Here is a 17,199-nt window from a genome sequence, read left to right as displayed (position 1 = left end):
TAAATATGCGAGTTGGTTTCCGTGCAATAACTCGAAAAATACTTAATGGATTTTAATTTTTTTTTGTGTGTTGGTAGATGACACCAAAATACAGGCTAAGCTCAAATTCGGAGTCCGCAGGTGAAAGGTCAAAGGTCACAGCTTATTAAATATGCAATTTTTGAAGTCAACATGCAAAACATATTTCAGTTCGGACATCAGGCTTTCATTATTTTGTTTGATTTACAAATTGACTTTTTTAAATGCTCTGTAAAATATCTGTTTTATGGTGTGAATATCCACATTTTTAGTTTGTGCTGTGCGTTCGCAATTTTGTGAATTATGTAAATTTCAATATAACAAACTACTTAAAACCCCCTTTTTACTTGACAGTTTATCAAAAAATTTGGATCGTGATTTGCGCTCGAATTAATTGTTCAAAATATATCAACCCATGTATCCTATTCACAATTACAAAAGTGCTGAAAATGTCCAGCTTTCACTCCTCAATATCAACAAATTTCACGCTCTCATTAGGCTTACCGATATTAATAAAATAATATTTTCATGAATTCCTAATTTTCAGAATGGAATATCAACAAGTTTTATTTCTAGCTTAGGAAGAGGATTAGGAAGATAGTCATAATTTTTTATATGATGAATAAATATCCTTAGAATGTCCCTATCCTAGGTCAAAATAATGATATGTTATTGAGATACGCAGCTTGTTCTTTATTTAAAACGTGCTTAAATTATCCAGTTTCAGATCAGAATATCAAATATTTTCTGCTTGCGCTTTGCGCTCTCATTATCAATGTAGGAAGATACCAAAGTACCCATCATTTTCATGATTTATAACATGGATAGTGTCCCATTTATTGTAGGTCGGAAACCTATTTTTTCCACTCTAGCTTTGCCCTTGCACTATTTAAATAGGGTTTATGTGACAATTACACCTTTGTGTTGTTCCATAAAAATAAAGCTAAGAACGGACTGTTTGGACTACCCCTTCTTCAAAGAAACAAACAAAAATCTAAATTGAGCGGCTGATCAGGGAAAATATGGGTGAAAAAGATTTCACCCCCCCTTGTGTTTGTGGTATTGTAAAATTTACAAGATTTGTGGTACATATTACTTGTGGATAGGAAAGAGAAGAAGAGGGATAAGAATAATAAGGGTAGAAAAACGAGTACATGTATAAGGGAGGAAAAGTGGAATAAGAAGGAGAAGCGGGTCAAGAAGAAGCAGAAGAAGAAGATGAGGAACTAGAAGAAGAAGAAAAATAAAAAATAATAGAAATAAGACAGGGGAATGAGAAGGGGAAAGGATGAAGAAAACCGGAAAAAAGGAAGATTAAAGCGGGTAAAGAACGAAAAACAGAAATTAGAAAGAGGAATGAAAAGCAGAAGAAAAAAAAGAAGGAAAGGAAAAAGAAGATAAATAAGATGGAGAGGATAGCCAAGAAGAAAAGGAGGAAGAAATGGGCAATAAAGATAAACGGGGAAGAAATAAAAAAAATTATGAAGAGGAAGAAAAGGCAGAAGGAAAGGAAAAAGACAAGAAATAATGTGGAGAGGGTGAGTAAGGGATAACCAAGAAGAAAAGGAGGAAGAAACGGGCAAACAAGATAAACGGGGAAGAAATAAAAAAATTATAAAGAGAAACAAAAGGCAGAAGAAAAGGAAAATAAGAGAAATAAAGACGGAGGGATGAGAAAGGGGATAGCCAAGAGAAGAAAAGAAAGAAGAAAAACGGTAAAAAATATAAAGAGGGAAAGAAAAAACAGAAATAGAATTATAAAAAGGAACAAAAGGTAGAAGAAAATAAGAAAAGAAAAGAAAAAAATAAGACAGAGAGATGAGAAATGGAAAGGAAGAAGAAGGAAAGGAGGAAGAAACCAGGGGGGGAGATCAAAGTGGAAGAAGAACGAAAAAACAGAGATATGTAAAGAGATACGAAAGAGGGATGAGGAAGAAGGGGAAACAGAGAAATAATTTTGAAAAGAGACAGAGAGAGAAGGCCGAAGGAGAAGAACGATTGAAAGGGGAGAGGAAAAGAAATAAATAAATACAACACAAGAAATAAAGAAATGAGGTAAAGAAGGACAGAGAGAAGAAAGGTGGACAAACGATAGGGGATATAATAAAGTATAAACAATCATTTTATTGAACACAAAACCAATTTTTAAATGAAAACGGATTTTACATGACAATAGATTTGGGAAAAAGTTAATTGCAATTCATGTATCTTAAATCAGGGGCTGCGGAATGGTTTTGAGAGGGAAGGGGCTGAGCCGGAAGTGGGCGGCAAAAAATCATAACCAGTTGGTAAGTTTTACGTTATATGGTTTTGGAAAAAAAAGTGAGGGGGCTGAAGCCCCTGCAACCCCCTCCCCGTTTCCGCGGCCCCTGTAAATGACTAATTATGAAATAACATAAGACCTGTATACTCTATTCTCCGAAAATATAAACATTTATTACTTTAAGAAACTTGTCGGCACGGGCCATTTTTCATTGGCAGACATTTTGGTTACATTTTTTAAATTTTTACACATCTTCAAGAATACCCGGGGGTGCTGCCTATGAAGAATACTACACGCAGCACCCCTGCTTCCCAGGGCCATGCATATAGCAAATAAGTAGAGAAGGAAAAATTGAAAAGGTGGAATGAATGGTAGGAAGAGAAAGGAGAATACAAAAAGGTGCTCCATCCCCACGAAACAATAAACGGTTATAAAACAGAGGATGGGGATATAATTAAACGAGAAGGAATATATGCATGTTAGCAAAATGAATAAACAAATAAGACGAAGACATTATACAGGGCCAAGACCCACTCACCCCCCCCCCCCAAAAAAAAAAGTAAAGACAACAATCAAGGGGGTCAGCAAAGTTGTAAATCTAGGGGCCTGGGCCGAAAATCCCTTGCCTGACAAATGAATAGAGCAGAAAGAGAAAGCTGAGTGACAAAAAATGAAAAAGGAAGATTATAAATATGAAGTTATTATGTTTTCATTATTTCAAACTGGACAATTGAGATCCTTATGTGACATTTGTTATCCCAAGTGGGACATTTCTCTCTCTAATTGGAGTCTTCGTCATTCAGTTCCCTATGTGACTTTTTGGTTTCCCTAATCGGACATTTCATATAGCTATATGGACACTTTGAAACTACATGGACATTTCAACTCCTTAATTGGATATTTTATAAAGCTTTATGGACATTTTGAACCTACCTGGACATTTCAACTCCATAATCGGACATCTATATTCTTATGTGGACATTTGCTCATGTACATGGACATTTGAACTACGTACATGCGCATGGACGATTGGTACCAATCAGTGGACATTTGACCTGGAAAACCTATATATGAATCTAGTTCACGAAACTTGAACATTAGTGAAGTACTAGTATCACTGAATGTCTTGCACATGGTTTAGGTCTCATGATTAAGGTCAAAGGTCATTTAGGGTCAATGAGATTTGACCTTGTGTGAGGTACTTTTTGAAATGTTATCATAACTTTGAAAGTAAATTGATCTATTGCGTAAAACTTGCACATGAGGGTAATCAAGTATCACTGATCATTTTGCACAAGTTTCAGGTCACATGATCAAGGCCTTGGGTCATTTATGGTTAATAAACTTAGTATTTTACGTAATATTGAATTAAATTAAATGCAAGTTCAACTCCATATTTGCATGCCTTACGAATGCACATAAATAATATATGGCAGAATCTTGTTCGCAAATGTATTGACCCTTCATCAGACAAGTTTATCAATATCTGTTTGCATTTTATATCCTGTACTGTAGGAAGATAATGTATTCTGTATGAGTCGTTTATTTTCTGAATATTATTCATTACTTTTTAGAGTGTTGATAATCTAAGGAAAGAGAATTGTGAATACATTGCTCCTGCCATCTATTCCTGTACCTTAGTAAGATGCAAAAGAACAGAAGTGGTTCCAGTCACCTGTGAATATTGTCATCTAAACTTCTGCCTTGGGTAAGAACACAGCATCACTGAAGTATCTTGTGTATCACTGAACATCTTGTGCGAGTTTCAGGTCTCATGATCAAGGTCAAAGGTCGAAAGGTCAATGAACTTTGGCCAAGTTGCTGGTGTTTGTTGAATTACGATCATAACTTTGAAAGTTTTTGGATCTGATTCATAAAACTTTGACATAAAAGTAATCACGTATCACTGAACATCCTGTGCGAGCTTCAGGTCAAATGACCAAAGTCAAAGGTCAATGAACTTTGGCCATGTTGGGCGTATTCGTTGTATTACCATTATAACTTTGGAAGTTTATGGATCTGATTCATAAAACTTTGACATAAAAGTAATCAAGTATCACTCAACATTTTATGCGAGCTTCAGATCACATGACCAAAGTCAAAGGTCAATGAACTTTGGCCTTGTTGGGCGTATTCGTTGTATTACCATCATAACTTTGGAAGTTTATGGATCTGATTCATAAAACTTTGACATAAAAGTAATCAAGTATCACTGAACATCCTGTGCGAGTTTTAGGTCACATGACCAAGGTCAAAGGTCTAAAGGTCAATGAACTAAGGCCATGTTGGGGGTATTTGTTGAATTACCATCATAACTCTTTAAGTGTATTTGTCTAGTTCATAAAATTTGGACATAAGAGTAATCACGTATCACTGAACATCCTGTGCGAGCTTCAGGTCACATGACCAAAGTCAAAGGTCAATGAACTTTGGCCATGTTGGGCGTATTCGTTGTATTACCATCATAACTTTGGAAGTTTATGGATCTGATTCATAAAACTTTGACATAAAAGTAATCAAGTATCACTCAACATTCTGTGCGAGTTTCAGGTCACATGACCAAAGTCAAAGGTCAATGAACTTTTGCCATGTTGGGCGTATTTGTTGATTAACCATCATAACTTTGAAAGTTTAGGGATCTGATTCATAGAACTTGGACGTAAAAGTAATCAAGTATCACTGAACATCCTTTGCGAGTTTTTGGTCACTATTGTCAATGAACATAATATTTCATTATATGAATGGTGTTTTTTGTGAATAATTACCTTATAGTCGTTTTCAAAGTCAGCACTGCTGCTATATTGAATCGCGTGATGCAGGTGAGACTGTCAGAGGCGCTGCGCTTGTATGGAATATTTAAGCCTTATTTTTTACTGTTCAGGAAATTTTGAGGTAAGTTTTGAACAATGTCTGTGATAATAATGCTAATAAAGAATATATTAAGGTAATGCTTTTTAGTAGAAATGCTGTTTCGTTTTTTGTCTCGCCTGCATAGCAGAGCGAGGCTATACAGGCGCCGCTTTTCCGACGGCGGCAGCGACGGCGGCGTCGTCAACATTGAAATCTTAACCAAGGTTAAGTTTTTGAAATGTCATCATAACTTAGAAAGTATATGGACCTAGTTCATGAAACTTGGACATAAGGGTAATAGTGTATCACTGAATATCCTGCCTGAGTTTCACGTCACATGATCAAGGTCAATGGTCACCTAGGGTCAATGAACTTAGACCATGTTGGGGGAATCAATATTGAAATCTTAACCAAGGTTAAGTTTTTGAAATGTTGTCATAGATAACTTTTGATTTGATTTTTGATTTGATTTATTTTATTTCCACATTTCAAAACAAAAACAAAGAATATACAAGTATGATATTTTTTTTCAATATCACATAATAGGCAAATATTTTTTTAAACATAATGAATAATGCACATAAATCATTATAAAATATCAACTGTACTGTGAAAATTATATCTATATATACATTTTCTTTAATTACTGAACATATATATATAGAAATGTGGGAGACCTCCATCTTAAGCTTGGAGCTTGAAAGCGATGGAGGCCTCGAAAGGAAAGGGGATAGAAAACCAGACTGTATAGTGCAATAAAAGAGACTTATCTTTTATTGCACAAAATAATAGGAATATATCAAAAGTGGATAGGGAAGAGAAATTTGATTTAGAGAAGATTAATAACGTTGATAAAAGTGAAAGTGCAAGTGCTTCAAAAGTATATGGACCTAGTTCATAATGGTCACTTAGGGTCAACAAACTTTGGCCATGTTGGGGTTATTTGAGGAATTGTCATCATAACTTTAAAAGTTTATGGATCTAGTTCATGAAACTTGGACATAAATACAACCATGTATTCCTGAATATCATGCGCGAGTTTCAGGTCACATGACTAAGGTCAAAGGTCACTTAGGGTCAATGAACTTTGGCCATATTGGGGGTATTTGAGGAATTGTCATCATAACTTTGAAATTTAATGGATCTAGTTCATGAAACTTGGAAATAAGAGCAATCAAGTATCCTTGGACATCTTGTGCTAGATTCAGGTCACATGATCATGGTCAAGGGTCATTTAGGGTCAGCAATCTTTGGTAATGTTGGGGGTATTTGTGGAATTGTCATCAAAACTTTAAGAGTCTATGGATTTAGTTCATGAAACTTGGATATAAGAGCAGCAATGTATCCCTGAATACCCTGTGTGTTTCAGGAACATGGCCAAGATCAAAGGTCATTTAAAGGTCAATGAACTCTAGCCATGTTGGGAGTATAACTTAGGAAGTTTATGGTGCTTGCTCTTGAAACATCGACATAAGGGTAGTCAAGTATGAATGATTGTTTTTCACATGTCTTAGGCCACATGATCATGGTCAAAGGCCATTTTGGGTCAATGGACATAATATTTTATTATCATATTAGTGTTTTCTCTTGTGAATAATAATTCATTAGCTGTTTTTCAAAGGAAGCACTGCTGCTATATCGAATTGCGTAATGCAGGCGAGACTGCCAGAGGCGTTCCACTTGTTTTGTTGTCCTACCCATCTTGGTGATGTGCCTGGCCTTGCCCTGCCCTGGGGCTGATGACAGTGCTACTGCACTAGCGCTCAGGGCCGCAGCCGCATTGAGCGTAAAATAAGTTAGAGTCTAGCTAATACGCCGGATATTTTGTTCACTTGTGTTCCGATTTATTTTTATTTTATTGAAAATGAGAATGAAAACAAAAGAAAGATGGAGCACACCGATGATGTGAAACACGATTTCTATGAATGTACTTAGTTCTTGTAGACCTAAGTTATTTGTTACTGTTAGTATCTGAACAATTTTCACAAATCTTAATTGAGTTTTTGAAGTGTCATGACTTTTAAAGTATATGGATCTGGTTCATGAAACTGGGACATTTGAGTAATCAAGTATCACTGATAATTTGCATGAGTTTCAGGTCACCTGATTAAGGGCAAAGGTTATTTAAAGTCAATGAACTTAAAGGGTAATCCAACCCTAATAAAAATTTATTTTTATAAGAAAAAGAAAAATCAGACAAGTTGATAGGTGAAAGTTTGAACAATATTCGACAAACAACAAGAAAGTTATGAATTTTTAAAAGTTGTAAATATTGGTAATCACTATACTCATGGAGACTTCACGTTGGCCCTATATGGGATGCCATAGTGATGTAAGGCAAGGACTACTCTTCCATGTACTCCAATACATATTATGGCTAAAGTGTCATTTTTCCCAAAAGTTTTATTTCAAATTATATTTTTCTTTCATGAGGACATAAAACAATATACTACCTGGGTTATATTTAGATTACTGCCCCAGGGGAATGGCTACTTAGGAGAAAACCACAAATCCCTGATAATAAAGTACATGGCCTATGGGAAAGTTGTCCTTGCCCCTTGTCATAATTTACTTACCCAGTTGCCAATTTGAAATCTACATACAATTAGACCCCTGTTACATCTGAGAGATTCCCTACCTCGGGCCGGCCCGGGGCCTACCTCGGGTCGGAAAGAAATCAGATGTAAACATCCCAAACCTACCTCAGGCAACCTTTTAGGGAACCTACCCGAGACCACATCCAGAGGTAGTCTCGGGTAGGTATCGGGCCGGCCCGGTCCACCGATTCGTAGATGTAAACGCACACAAGCTTTCGAACCTATCTCGGTCCGTTCGCCAGCTGTCAAATTACGTCATAGCGCGCGCTATCCCCTCCCCAGCCCCGTCGTTCTTCGAATGTTTTGCGGCATGCGACATGTGAATTGTGATTGATAAAGTCTTTGATTTGAGTGGAAAGAAGGAAGCATTTTAAACGTATCCTTTTCAAGTTTATCATATGACCACTGTTACAGTGTCGATCGAGTGTAACGAAATGTAAACAACTTTAATTAGCGCGCGCAAATTATTCAGAGCCTTGATCGAGAGCGCCCTTTGGTGTCAGCAATCGGATACCGCTCGAAACCATACCGATAAGGGAGGGAATGAACGCTGTGATGTATACAGACCACTTTTCGGACTCGGTCCGTTCGCGAAGCTAATCCACCAATAATCCAGTCAAGGTTGCAAGTGGACTCGGTCGGGTCTCGGGTAGGAAACTTTCAGATGTTACAGGGGTCTTAGCGGTCTCAATTTTAAAGCAGCTATAACTTTCCTATTGCTTGTCCGATTTCTTTCAAACTCTCACCATTCTGTTTAAATTATTTTTTTCCTTCCCAACACAACATTTTATGGCCAAGGCTGGATTCCCCTTTAATATTTTTATCATGATTTGTGAATTTGTGGAGAAAATGACAAAAAACAATGAAAAAAATATGCAGGATATTTCCCCTTTTACAGCTTAATTTTGTTTTAAAGTCCATACTGTGGGAGGGGGGACACCCCCCCCTTTGCATGCTCAACTTTTCAAATCACTCAACCACAGTATTACCTAGTGTTTTTATTAAAATTTATTCACAGGACTTTATAATGGAACTTTATAACACCGACCGTGTTTATTATAAAAGAAACATTGTCGCGAAAGCATTTTACTAAGAAAAATACTGAAATATTGGAAATAATTTTTTTGACCTAAGAATATGTTTTTTCAAGCTGAATTTGTTGTTGTTGAAAGTAAGAGGTTGGCAGCTTTACTTTAGTAGTACCGCGGTAGTACCACGTCCTAGTACCGCCATAGTACCCCAGTACGCGGTAATACCACGTCCCAGTACCACAGTAGTACCATGGCCCAGTACTGCAGTACTCGGTAATTCCGTGTTCCAGTACCGTGGTAGTACCGCAGTACGTGGTAATACCACATCCCAGTACTGTGGTAGTACTGCGTCCCTGTACCACAGAAGTACCACGTTCCTTTACCGCAGTACGCGGTAGTACCACGTCCCAGTACCGCGGTAGTACTGCTTCCCAGTGCCATGGTAGGACCATGGTAGTACTGCGTCCTCAGTACCGTAGCACGCGGTAGTACGTCCCAGTACTGCGGTAGTACCACATCCCAGTATCGCAAAACGCGTTAGTACGTCCCTGTACCATGAACGTATCCTGGTCCGGTACCTCCACAGTACCCCTTCCCACTGCAGTAGTACCCAGTCCAAATTCATTCTCTACTACTCACAGTTCAAATCATCTACACGGCATATCTCTCACATGTCAAGGTACATAGATGTATCACAACCATTTGCCAAAAAGTGTTGACTGTCAGTGTAAAAAAAAATACTTTAGCTTCTGGAGTAAAGAAAAATCTGAAACTCATAGAAGACATTTATGCACAGCTATGTACCTTTGTCCTTTGACTTGCTCTTAATATAGCTGACCAGCTCCACTCTTTTATTTACACTCCAGCAATAGGCAGACTCACAACACATGTAAATACAAACATCAGAGTGAAGATGGATTTAGAATATATTGAACAGTTTAATATAAAACTTAATCTGGTATTGGGCGATTCCACACTAGAACTTCAAAAATATAATAAATTTCAACATGCTTTCAATAAGTCATAAGTAGTGTAATATTTTACTATGATACCTAAATTTTATGAAAATAATGAGTTTTAACCAAAACTGAAGTCAGATATATTTTTTTTTGGGGAAACAATGGAATTTTCAATAATTTTGCTGATTAAATAGTCGAGTACAAACACTGCCTGAAACCATTATTGGGAAAGCACGAGAAGATTGAAAATATTGCAGGTCAATGGAATAATGTATCATTGATGGTTCCAAATAATATCTACAACATTTTCATGATCCATAAAAGGGGCAGCCGTGAGTTTTCCTAACCTTTTTTTGGCAATGTCCCGTACGACACATGAAAATGCAAAAGTTTTTCCTACACTTTTATTTTTGATGATGCAATCTTACAATATCAGTTTCTCTATCTTTGACCCATGGACTATCGATTTATCCTATAAGGATCTAATTACTGCCCTCCATTTTTCAATAATTTTCCTTTTAAAAGTTGTCCCGTATGACACAGTGTGTGTCGTACGTATATACTGCATTTCATTGCAGGATTTCGATTCAGAAACTATCAACAGTTGGCCTATTTTAATTTAAGTAATTGATATGACATAAAGTGAACTGAATAGGTATTTCTTTTATCTCCATAGAACATGAGAAAGGTGATTCTAACCATTTTAATTGACTTCATGTAGGCCTATTCTTTTGTGAATCCCTTCAGCTAAACTGATGATTTTCACTGGTCAGAGCTGGTTAATTTCTTTGTCAATGAGCATGAAAAGAAAACCTTTATGATTAATTTACCCTAGCATGGAAGATGACTTCCTCTTGCATGCTATTGTGAACTTATTGTAAGATGTAAAAAAAAATTACATATCAATCTTCTATTTGGACCTCCCTTAATGATCACTAATTTTCTTTATATACAGTATTGAAACTCCTTACTTTTCTCAAGTTGTTAGGAAAAATCTGGAAAATAAGACAAACCAAGTGGTTTCATGAAATGCAGAAAAGTTATAAAAAGTAAAATTGCATTTCTTTAGAAAAAAAGTATTTTGTGGAATTACAAGTGACAGTTGTGACATATATCATGTATATACATTTTATATGAAACTCATAACATTTTAGCCCCATAATTAACACAAACACAGTTTCATTCATTGTTTGAATAGTGTATTGGAAATCATAACTTGATTCACTAAGATATATACTTTAGCTCTTAAAAATGCTGTGAACCATTGTACATTTCCCATCAGGAAAAAATGATGATATATTGCTCTCAAATGTATATATAACGGATAGAATGAGGTTACTTAATTATATTGTCCAGGCTTTTCAGTAAAAAGGACAAATTTAGGGGAAATGCTCCCTTTCTGATTGATAAAAAGTCATTGTTTTATACAGGCTGTCCAATACAACACGCAAGTGCATGTTCAACACACAAGTGTCCCGTACAACACAGTATTTTGTCTATGATATATTGACAGAAATATTCAGCCAATATCAATCGGTTTCTAACATAATGAATGTCTTTAGTTTGATAGGATTATCATTATCATCAGCCAAATAAAGTGATTGAAGAAGTCAAAGTAAGAAAGTTTGGCTTCAATTAAGAGATGTCCCGTACGACACATTTTGAGTGTCCAGTACGCCACAATGTTCTTGAAAATTTTAATTTGCTTTATTCATGAATGTTTATTTTGCTTTCTTTCACACATGTGTTTGTTCTTGGGTAATTGAATATCAATTTGAGTTCAGTTTTAATGAAAATAATCTGTCCAACTCACAGATTTTAGAGTACAAACTTGAGGTTTCCAAAAAAGCCTATTATACAGGATCTGAATTCAAGCCATGTTAAGTCTTGGTTTTCCTAACACTCTGGTAGTACTTGATGATCACCTTTAGTTACTGGAATATTCTTTGTTTTTCTTTAAAAAAAACCTGTCAAATGTTCTCTAAATGTCCCGTACAACACGTATGGAATCACGCTATTGCATGCAGCACAGAAATAAGTAATACAAAAATACAAGCACAAATCTGACAAAAATTGAATGTCAGACCAAAAAATAAAAACAATGAACTAAGTATTCTACTGGGTGTTTTCATGTGCAGTTGCATTGCTTGTTGTGTGCTCAATATTTGCTCTAAAATGTCACCAATTTGACAGCAAATTTTTAAAAACCTGCTTGTAAAATTTAGCATATTATATCATTAGGCAATGACTGTCTGGGAAATTCTTTGATAACAGTCAGCATTGAGAAGGAAATTTTAGCTTAGATTTGGTGACAGCAAAGAGGCTTCTTCATGTTTTTACACCTCGGTCCCACACATGAAGATTCTAGCTGTGTTGAATGAGACAGCCTTACATCAAAAGCCCTTTGTGTTCATCATGGATTTGCATGTTTGGATCATCAGAGATCTACTCCATTCTCTTAATTGAGGAAATACTGCATCCACTTGTATGAATTCTGCAAATCAGGTGAGATCTTTCCAATTTGCATGCAAAATCCTTTTGACTTTTGTAGATGTATTGTAGACACTACTTGTTGATATTACACCCTGACTTCTACCATCAAAAATCAGTTGCAGCTTTGGTGTAGAAAAATCATCCAGTATGTTTCAGTTACATATTACAGCCACTACTGCTCTGTTATTCCTTTGCCTACACACAGTACAGCACAGTGTAGACAAACCGCTGCATCATGACTTTGTACAAAGTGACCCTACATTTACATGTGATCTATTCAACAGCAGTTTAGTACATGGAAACGGCCAACATTTTGATATGTCTGACTACCTTAAACACCTGATAATTACATTGGGCCTAAATTATGAGAGCATGACAGTGTATTCAACCCTGCCTACATCAGTCGGATATGGCTATTTGTCAAGTAACTCTAAAGACAAGGTGCATATCGTCTTCACTCTGAAATGTCAAGGTATGCCAATAACCCTAAGGCAAAATAACCTGTCTTATCTAGCCATATTGTTGTTGCTCGCGGGAGACACAGAAATGAACCCAGGTCCCCGGGCCATCAAGTACCCATGCATGTCTGATTTGTAAGCGTGCTGCAAAATGGGGTCAAAATTGCCTACAGTGTGATGAATGTGATGGCTGGTATCACATAGATTGCATGAACATGCCTTTGAATATTTACAAGGAAGATGCTGACTCAAGCATGACATGGATATGCTGCCAATGCGGTCTTCCCAACATCAGCCCTTCGATCTTCCATTCCTTTATGGGCACTACACAGACTTCAAACTCCTTTAGCAGCTTAGACGATACTATTTTAAATCTAGATGATAGTGATATTGGACCACCGAACGCGACTTCGTCTCCTGCAAGAGGTCGTCACTATGTCAGACAGAATAGGAAGGGGAACACGCCTCCACGCAAGAAGAATATCAAATGCATCCTTGTAAATTTTGATGGACTTTACAACAAAATTCCTCACTTGGAAACAATGATAGACCATCACAAACTGGATGTCATCATTGGAACAGAGTCACACCTAAAACCAGACATCCTTACTTCTGAGGTCTCCCCAACAGGATTTACTACATGCAGAAAGGATAGAACACACATGCTAGGAAAGGTGGCATCTTTGTCATGATAAGGGACACTTTGGTTGCTACGGAATGTAACATTTGTTCATCACAGACTGAGTTGATGTGGATCTCCCTTAACATCCAAGGTTTTAAGCCATTGATTATAGGTGTATTCTATCGGCCACCGAACTCAGATAGAGAAAACCTCCAGCACCTGGCAGACTCTCTGCAAGCCATCTCTACAAGCATGGGAAGTCCAACCATACTTCTTGCCGATGATTTCAATCTACCTGACATTGATAGGGTCAACTGTACCACCAAGCCATATGCGAATGAAGGAAGAAAATGCTCTCAACTTCTTGACATCTGCAATGACTTCTACTTGGAGCAGATGCAGTAGCGTACCGTGACTCGGAGGAGACAAAGCATTGGGGGGGCAAAGCATTGTTCACAGACAATGCACTGCCCCCCCAATGCTTTGTCTCCTGCGGTTCACGGTACGCTACTGAGCAGATGGTTAAACAGCCTACAAGAACAGCTGGCACAACTGAGAATATTATTGATCTTGTTCTCACTACTCATCCTACCTTCATTGAAGACTGCAAAGTCACAGCAGGTATCAGTGATCATGACATTGTCAGTTTCAGAGTTAACCAAACTCTATCAACCACATGCAAGAAAGCTCTGAAGGTTTTCATGTATAGTAAAGCTGATACAACTGGCATGCGTAGAGACCTCCTCAAATTTCAAGCTACTTTTGTCAGCAATAACCCAGGATCCAGAACTGTACAGCAGAATTGGAATGATTTCAAATCGGTGATTGGAAACCTGATGGAAAAGTATATCCCAACAAAGTTGTCTGGGAGGAAGGAAACCAGTCCCTGGATCACAAATGCCATGAAGAGGGGGATCAGGAAAAAGCAAAGGTTGTACAACAAAGCCAAAGGATAAAAAACACACGATGATTGGCTAAGGTACAAGAATTACCAGAAAGAGGTGAGGTCTCAACTTCGTCACAACTATTGGACTTTCCAAAATAAGATGTTCTCCCCAGCGGATAAGAGCAACAAAGCATTCTGGAAGTTCATCAAATCCAGAAAGCAAGAGTCAACTGGAATTGGATCCCTTCAAAGTGGTCAGAAGCTTATATCAGACAGTAAAGGGAAAGCAACAGTGCTGAATGACCAGTTCCAATCAGTCTTTACAGTTGAGGATAACTTGCACATCCCAGATCTTAGCCATCCTGCGTTCCCTATAATGGAAGGGATCGACATCTCTGTAGATGGCATTGTCAAGTTATTGAAAGATATAAATGTTAGCAAAGCTACAGGTCCAGATGGCTTACCAGGAAGGATCATGAAGTACTATGCTGAGGAAATTGCACCGATCCTGACCTATATTTTTCAGCAATCCCTTGACACAGGAATGGTACCCTCCGATTGGCGTCTTGCAAACATATCACCAGTTTTCAAGAAAGGAGACAAGAGCAAGGCCTCCAACTATCACCCGGTATCAATCACATCCATCTGCAGTAAATTGCTTGAACATGTGATCTTTAGCAACATCATGGATCACTATGACATGAATAATATTCTCAACGATGTTCAACATGGCTTTCGACCTGGCCATTCTTGTGAGACCCAGCTGATTATTACATCACAAGATATTGCACACTCACTCGACCAGAAAGAACAGGTTGATGCGATTACATTGGACTTCTCCAAAGCCTTTGACCGTGTACCCCACGAACGCCTCCTTCGTAAACTTCATCACTATGGGATCTGTGACAATCTGCTGAGATGGATCAGGGTTTTTCTTACTGAAAGGTTGCAGCGTGTTGTTGTGGATGGAGAGTCTTCGGAATGGGTACCAGTCACCTCTGGGGTACCACAAGGCACTGTCCTCGGGCCTCTACTGTTTATCTCTTTCATCAATGATTAAGTAGATGGGATCTCTTCTAACATCCGGCTCATTGCTGACGACTGCCTTCTTTACCGTCAAATCTCTGATGAAACCGACTGCCTTACTCTACAACAAGATCTCACCCAGCTACATTTGTGGGCTAATACATGGCAGATTAAATTCAACACAGAGAAATGCTATCATATCTCATTTTCTCTTCGTCGGAAAGCCATCACCACAATGTACACACTTGGAAATACTCCCCTTGCATCAGTTTCAGATCTCCGGTATCTTTGCCTGACCTCATTAAACATGTCCGGGAATAATCATATAAACAACATCACATCACGAGCAAATCGACTCCTAGGACTTGTCAGCAGGAACCTCCGTAGAACCACCCAAAATATCCGTCAACAAGCCTACTTCAGTCTCGTTAGACCACACCTGGAATACTGTAGCTTAATCTGGAACCCTCACACAAACAAGCACATCTCACAAATGGAAGCAGTACAAAGACGAGCAGCAAGATTTACCCTCCAGAGATACCATCGTATGGACAGCGTCTCTGCCATGATCCAACAACTTAAATGGGAGAGCCTGGGGAGGAGGAGAAATGCTGCAAGCCTCTACCTCATGTACAAAATTCAACACAGGATGGTAGCAATCAATGCAGACCACTACACAGCTCCTATGATTGCCAGCAATACTCAGCAATATCATCCAAAGAAGTTGTTGGCTATTCCATGCCGCACCCAACTATACCAGAACTCCTATTTTCCCAGGACAGTGACTACATTGAATGTGCTTCCCAAAACCATCCTTGATGCCCCTACATTGGCGGCCTTCAGGGGGGCGCTTCCAACCAACATCTAAACCAATGAACTAGATTTTTACTTGCACAAACAGCACAATGTTTTAAAAGCACCAACAAGTATGTACTGCAGATGAGCACCCAAGATATTTCCTTAGCACTACATCCTGACTTATGGATCCTGCTGAGTATCGTCGTAGAAGTAGAAGTATTCATGAATACTTATGATCTTTGGTTGAAATGATATGCAGAAACATGTCTAACGTGTAAGGCTATTTAAATGTCAAGTTCATATTTTGAACAATAAAGACATTGTCTTCAACAACAGAGCTAAAATTACTTTATCTATTATATATACTTAATCTACAGTCTACACAATACATTTTCATATTTCTACAATACTTAAAGATAAATTCCAGTTTTGGTAACGATCTAAAAATGACTTTTTACAGAATCTAATATAATGACCACCTAAGTGTCTGTTTGTATGAATAAAAAATATGTGCCAAAGGATTCTGGAAGAAATTGTGTAATTGCTGAGAAATAAGCAAAATAAGCGCGGATTCGGTCACTTCCGTCGGGTCTTTATTTTAGCAATAATAATACACTGTCCCACGTGTGCCTATCTGTGTTGGTGATCTTCAGTGTGAACATTTTTCAGCGTAGATTTCAAGATTTCACAAAGTTCAGTTTATGTAACTGTACCAGATCTAGATCCTCGATGATATACTGACAATTAAGCCTTGTTTTACAGACTTTCTCATGAAATCAGTGTTTACTGCAAATACTGGAATTTCTCTTTAAGTTCACACACATGATTGCACACATAAATGAGCGGAAATAGTGTCATTGGAAATAACTGGCAACACATCTTCAGAACTCACTTGGATTGCTACTTTAACTAAAAAAATTGGGGAAAAAATGGAATGAGAGTTGTCATTCTAGTATTACATGTATAGGGACAGTGATTTTCCGTTCCTAAAAATTGCCTTTTCCGTTTCAGAAAATCTCAAATTCCGTTTCAGCACGTCTGAAAACGGAAATTCCATTTCCCCATAGACTTTGTGTACATGAAAAAGTGACAATTCCGTTAACATAGAAAACCAATACGCAATGAGTAGCGATGTCAAAATGCTTGCGCTGGTCAAAATTTGCATCTACCAATGTACTAACATCGCTTTAAAATCCAT

The sequence above is a fragment of the Lytechinus pictus genome, chromosome 2 (genome assembly GCF_037042905.1).
Source record: "Lytechinus pictus isolate F3 Inbred chromosome 2, Lp3.0, whole genome shotgun sequence".
In the NCBI taxonomy this organism is placed as follows: domain Eukaryota; kingdom Metazoa; phylum Echinodermata; class Echinoidea; order Temnopleuroida; family Toxopneustidae; genus Lytechinus; species Lytechinus pictus.
The sequence above is the reverse complement of the archived record's forward strand: the minus strand, read 5'-3'. Positions refer to the sequence as shown.